We start from the raw sequence: 6,944 nt of genomic DNA on the forward strand, positions 1-6,944 counted from the left end.
TATACTCTTAGGTCTGGATCCCGCGTATGAAAAAAAAGTTGATTAATAGCAAGCTGAAAATTTGTTATTAGCTTAAGGGTGTCTAGTCGGACAAACATTAATATATGGGAACACTGGAACAGGGGAAGTTTTAACTGTGGAACAGGTTAAAAATTTGGAACGGTCAGACCACGAAAACGGCACATGTATTTTGTCCGACAGAACAGACTTAAACTCTCCGAACAGAGATTAAACTCTCATGCAAAAATCAGACTGCTATTTATCACCAAATTGGCGTTTTAATGAGTGGAACATGTAGAATATGTCAAATGACAGGAATTATGACAGGTGATAAATAGCAGTCTGATTTTTGCATGAGAGTTTAATCTCTGTTCGGAGAGTTTATGTCTGTTCTGTCGAACAAAATAAATGTGCCATTTTCGTATTCTGACCGTTCCAAATTTTTAACCTGTTCCATAATTAAAACTGCCCCTGTTACAGTGTTCCCATATATCAAAGTTTATCCGACTAGACACCCTTAAGCTATTAACAAATTTTCAGCTTGCTATTAATCAACTTTTTTTTCATACGCGGGATCCAGACCTAATACTATTGTTAAAAATAATTAGTATAGCTAAATTTTTAATTTTAGTATACAGGGTTGGTCGAAACTCGTAATGAGTATTTTCTGAGTTTTCTTAAATGGTATTTTAGTATTATAATGAAATGATATTTTATGGTACTTTTTTATTTCTTAATAAAGGCTGACCCGTGAGGAGCTAAAGATGAATACGAAGAAATTCGACTATTGACACAGTCGAGAGAAGAACATCGCTAATAATGCATAATGCAAACTTAAGTGGACTCAGATATTTGCAGTGGGCGGTTATCTGGGACTTGGACCAGGGACCAGCCCAGAAGAAAATCCAGGCTGGTCCATCACAAAACAACTAACGTTCACTACATGACTGAGACGGCTTAACTTACTGCCACAAAGTTTAACTCACGAATGCCAAGATATCTCAGATTTCTGCTTAAATAAGACTGGCGGCTTGGGGACGCGAGTTTGTCAACGGTCGTCAAAGATATACAAAAAGGTGCCTTATTAACACCCGTAAAGGGTTTAGCAACCCCAATACTTAAAATGAGTTATGAGATGCAAGGCCGATATCATTCACAAGAAAGCTATTAAGTCTAACATTTTGCATGAGAACGCAGCTATCGATAGCGACACATGTGTTTCTAAGAAAAACACGTCGATAGATACTAAAATCTAATCAGTTAAGCCAAAAATGCGTGAAGGTATGGGGGACTGGATTAAAATCTACACTGGCAAAACTTAAACGTTACACAGTCAGATTTACTCCTGCGTAAATTGTGTATAATTTCACGGGATTATGTATCTAGTGCCTTATTTTTAACGGCACTTGTAATATTTATGTTTATTAAAAATATTAATTGTATTCTAAATGAACAATTATTCGACGATATTATCTGGCAATGTCGCAAACCACTGATTCCGTACACAATGTATTTTAAATGGATGTTTACTCTTTGCATCAACGCGTTAAACTGAAGTCCCGTCTCCTTGATTTGCTACCAGAGTGACCTTCGCGGTTTCAGATATTTCTGTACGCTTGTACTATTGTTAGATTGTGAACGTAAGCTATAATAAGAGGCTTAGTCGGGCACTTTTGGGACTGGTAGGCCGTCTGCACATGGGGCGACGCTCGAACTACTCGACTCGATTCCAGTCGCGTAGGTCTCTCCCCGCCAGTCACGTTCCTTCGCTGTGCCATTGAGCTTCGTACACGGAGCGTTTAGGATTGCAAATCTCCTCGTCTTGTACGACTCTCGTCCCTTGCGATCCGTAGTGCACGAGAAAGTTCGAGTGAGACGCACGTTTCCAGTCATATAGGTAGTTTATTTTATTTGTTTCCTTCGTTTTTTGTTGTTTTTGCGCTTAATTAAATTTTAGTTTTATTTAAAGATCGATGCATGTTATGTTCGTTGATTGTAGTACTACCTACTAACTTTGTGGAAATATATTGTTTGTAATATAAAATTCTGAAATCATTTAACTTTTGTTTCTAGGTGTTTATTATAAAATTAGTTGGGGAAGTAGAAAAATACCCTTAATTGTATAATGCTCATTGTATACAAATTATACCAAAAATGTAACAATACCGTACTTTTTACAGATCGAAATAGTCGTTTTGGTTGATATATAAAAAATGCGTTCTTCCTGGTTTGAAGATGTGAGCAAGCTGAATCGACAAGTGTGCGGAGAGCAATCGCATGTGCCGCAGGGTTCGTACAAAACGAGCAAGACGCGCGAACTTAGAGACGTGTCTTCGATCGACCCATGTGCGGACGGCCGTAGATTTCTTTCGTCGTGTAATAGACGAAGTAATTAAAAAGTGTTGGCCAAAAACAAAAAATATACCATAGGATACAGAAACCTACAACAAATAAAAATCGAAGCCTGTGTATTTGCAGATGATATTATTGTTATTGTGACAAGGACTGAAAAAGCTCTGGAAGAAAATATAAAAATCTGGGAGACAGAATTAAAAAATTACAATCGAATAATAAATATGGAAAAAACAAAAGTGATGGCAATATCCAACAGAGAAGTTAACGTAAATATTGAAATCCAAGGTAACAAAATGGGACAGGTAGAGACATTTAAATACCTTGGAATAATTTTAAATAAAAAGGGGACACAAATAGAATAAAAGCAGCCACGAGAACATATCATTCTTCTTCTTCTTCATGTACCATGTCCTTTCAGAAGGTTGGTTACCATCATAGCTATCCTAATTTTATTCACTGTCACTCTAAATAGCTTGCTTGTATCAACACCATACCAATCTCGCAAGTTCTTCAACCATGAGGTTTTTCTTCGTCCTGGACTTCGTTTGCCTGCTATTTTTCTTGCATAATATTTTGCAGCAAGCTATATTTGAGACCTCTCATTACATGTCCGAAATACCAGCTTTCCCTGCTTGATGCTTTTTATTATCTCAGTAGTCTTGCTGAGACGTTCTAGTATTTTGGAGTTTCGAATCTTTTCCACCTAGGAAACTTTTAAAGGTCTTCTATAGTACCACATTTCGAAAGCCTCAAGGCGATTTAGGTCAATTTTATTCACAGTCCAGGACTCGACACCATAAGGTATGACCGAGAAAACCATAAAGTAACAGCAGCGAAGTAGGCGGATCCTCAATGCCAATTTTAGGTCTCTGTTACATAACACCTTGGACATCCTTCTAAAAACGGCTCTGGCCTGCTCTATCCTAGATCTAATTTCGCCGTGACTTTGTGCATTACAATTTAATTGCTGTCCACATATCATTCCCTGTAAAAAAATTTCTTAAATAAAAAGGAAATAACAAGGAAAACCAAAATGGTAATATTTAAAAAAATTTACGTACCTATCACTACATATGGAGCAGAGGATTGGGTATTGAACGACATACAAGAAAAGAGATTGAAAGCCGCGCAAATGAGGTATTTAAGAAAAGTCGTGGTAGCTAGGAGAACTGATAAAAGACGTAGCGAAGATATTAGAAGAGAATTAAAAGTAAAAAACATTAAAGGAAAAAATTCATGAAAATAAATTAAAATGGACTGGATACTTATTGAGAATGAATGACAACAGACAAGTTAAATTGACATGAGATGCGAGGCTGATAGGGAAAATAGGAGTGGCCGACCAAGGAAAACCTGGAATACAAGTGTGATGGAAATATTGAAGAACAGATGAAAATCATGGCAGGAGGCCAAAGAATTAGCTATAGGGACAGAAAAAAGTGGCGTAAGTTTGCAGAGAATAACGAGTAAAGAAGACACCTCGACACATTCCGGTAAGTATAAGAGGAACATCGATTAAGATGATGATGAGATTTCTTTGGTTGTGTTAATGTTAATGAATCTCTCTTTTAATTTTATTAAACAAAAAGTAGTTTACAGATTTTAAATATGTTTTTATTAAAAAAACCTAATATTACCGTTGATTGAAATATTAAAATGGATCAGTACAGACTCCAATACATCAATCAACGATATTACTGGATATTTCTATTTGGTCTGAGTTCTGTCGAATAATTTGTTACAGTTTCCCGTTTATTTACTGTTTGTTTATTGCATTTATTTGTTTTAAAACTAGTTTCAGTAAGCGAGATTTAAAAGTTTTCAATATAAATAGAACAAATTTGATATTATTTAGGAATACCCTGTATTCGTGACAAAACTCTATTCATGATATCTTCGTTGGATTAGAATATCGATCTGGTTCTTTTGAACTTGAACTTTAAACGCTAGACATTGATGGTAAGAAACAAACACCTTAATAATCTGCCCTACATATATATTTAAATGATGATATTCAAACTAATAATAATAATGTTGTTCTGAAGCTATTTTCTTGTGGCATTTTTATAATCAAGTATATTCAAATGGGAAATAAGCCACAATTTTACCTAAAAATGATTTTATTGACGTTTCGACGCCCAAGTCGGGTGTCGTTGTCAAAATACCTATTTATATTTGTCAAAATACCTATTTATTTTGACAACGACACCCGACTTGGGCGTCGAAACGTCAATAAAATCATTTTTAGGTAAAATTGTGGCTTATTTCCCATTTGAATATACTTGATAATAATAATAATATTTCTAAAAACAAATTTTCTTCAAGGTTTTGTAATAAAAGCATAGAAAAATAAAGCTCTTAACAAAAATGAAATATAGTTATTTCCTAGTCAACTTTATATTTATATAATATGTCCTTTGTGCCCATCGTATCACTCTCTACATACAATTATATCAAATTATGTCCTTGTTAGATACAATAATATACTCGTATAATATTGTATTGCTTTACTCGCTTTAAAAAACTATTGATTGAATACTATGCCTCAAGTAAAAAGGCGAGCTAATTTTAATCAATTAGCGTCGATCAAATTTCAATTAGCTTCAATCAGAGTCAATTTAAACGGTGTAGGATTATAGGGCTGTGGAAAACCGGATTTAATTTTATTTCCACAGATGGGTAATAAGATTAGTAGAAATGCATCGTGGAACTTCCAGGTTAGAATGACTGGACTACAGAGGAATATAAAAGTTTTTAGAATGCATGAACGCATTTTATTTGTTATTACTTTACTTTATATAACAAACAAATTTGGTGATGTTGTCACTAACCATCTTCATTATTCATAAACTTAACACAATCTTAAAACAATGATCATCAAAATCACTAATTTTAAAAATTGAAATTGTTTAAATTTGTTTTCTTAATAAGACGTATTTCCACTCCTGCTATTACTCGTAATGACAGCTTGGCATCGACGATTCATACTCAAAATAAATGGTCTTAAAGTATTCTCATCCAGTTTATTCTATATTTCGACAAGACGTCATTCCAATTCCTGCAGAGTGTTTGGTAAAATAGGAGAAGTCCGTAGACGCCGGAAGCTACCAACCAACTCACAAACATTCTATATATAGAATTGAGATTCGCACTATTCGCTGGTCATCCCATTACGTCGATTCCACCTTCCTCTAGATAATTTTGCACTATATTTGCAACGTGCAGTCATGCATTATCGTGCATTAGAACAAAAAATTTGCCAATACAAGGGACAAATGGCACAATATGGCCTTGAAGAACATCCTAGATATCAAGTACCGTTGTTCAACATCACCAAGTTTGCACGACTCGTTAAAGAAACCACCCCAGAACATATCCGACCCTCCACCGAATAACGTTGTTCCTCGCATCTTACACTGTGCATGCCGTTTGTTCTGACGTCGGTATACGCGAATATACCGATCACAATTTTAAAGATAATGTAGCGGTTACGCTACTAATTAAATTAATTCAATTAAAATTGCATTAATAATATACCTCAAGAAATTCCTTGTGATACGCCCGCGATCGATTCACAAACGACATTTCTCTACACACGCGCGAGAATATCGTTGGATTGGAGCGGAATTGATTTTTCGATTCGAACTTTAGTTGGTCAAACTTTATTAAAGTGGATACGCCGCATATTGAGATCTATTCTCATTTTTAAGTGACGGATTTGGAAAGCATGGGATGGGAATAAAACAAATATAATTAAAAAGGAAATCAAACATCAGCCATTACCATTGCAAAACCACTAAATCAAATACATAGTAAATCTATCTTGGGACTTCTCCACAAAGAAGAATAATACTTACGTATATACCAGTTAGATTTTTATCAACTCGGGTATGGGTTACCCATAGAGTTTGCTGTTTTGTTTTGGATAGACCTGATTTGACTGCAACAGGATTCTCCGTAGGCCTTACCACTACAGCAGCCAACTAGTTTTACGGTGCCAAGAGGATATTCCTATGGACTTTCAACTCTTTTAAATAGTGCTGTGAAAGATAAGTTGTCTACTTTTAATTATTTACTTTTGGTTAATATATATTTGCTTACAGTGTACACTTATTCATATGCATATGATCAAGTAAGATACATATTTTCTTGATAGATAGGTTTTTTGGGTCTTCGTTTTGTTCAATATAAGTAGTAGTTTTTTTCAAATAAATAAAATCAGGTCTTGGTAAATAATCATTATAAATAATTGCATCTTAAAATTTGATAGGGAATAGGGTTGTTAAAATTTATGTCGAGGTTTTTTAAAAATAGAGAATATGTCTAATATGGTTTTTTAATAGGATATAAAAAGTCACTGACCAACTCATTTATTTAACTATTATTTTTGCTAGGTGAGATCTTTATTTTTTGGCAACCGTAGATGTTCCATTCGTGTATCTCATTCTAGTTGAGTTCATTTAGGTAATATTACTAACTTTTAGTTGTAAGACCCTTTTGCTATTCTAACGGACTTTGTTTTGGATTTTGATATTAATACCTTTGCTTGGCACAGTGGCAGTGGTTATTTGCTTGTTAAGTGGCTATTA

Source organism: Diabrotica virgifera, chromosome 10 (genome assembly GCF_917563875.1).
Source record: "Diabrotica virgifera virgifera chromosome 10, PGI_DIABVI_V3a".
Lineage (NCBI taxonomy): Eukaryota > Metazoa > Arthropoda > Insecta > Coleoptera > Chrysomelidae > Diabrotica > Diabrotica virgifera.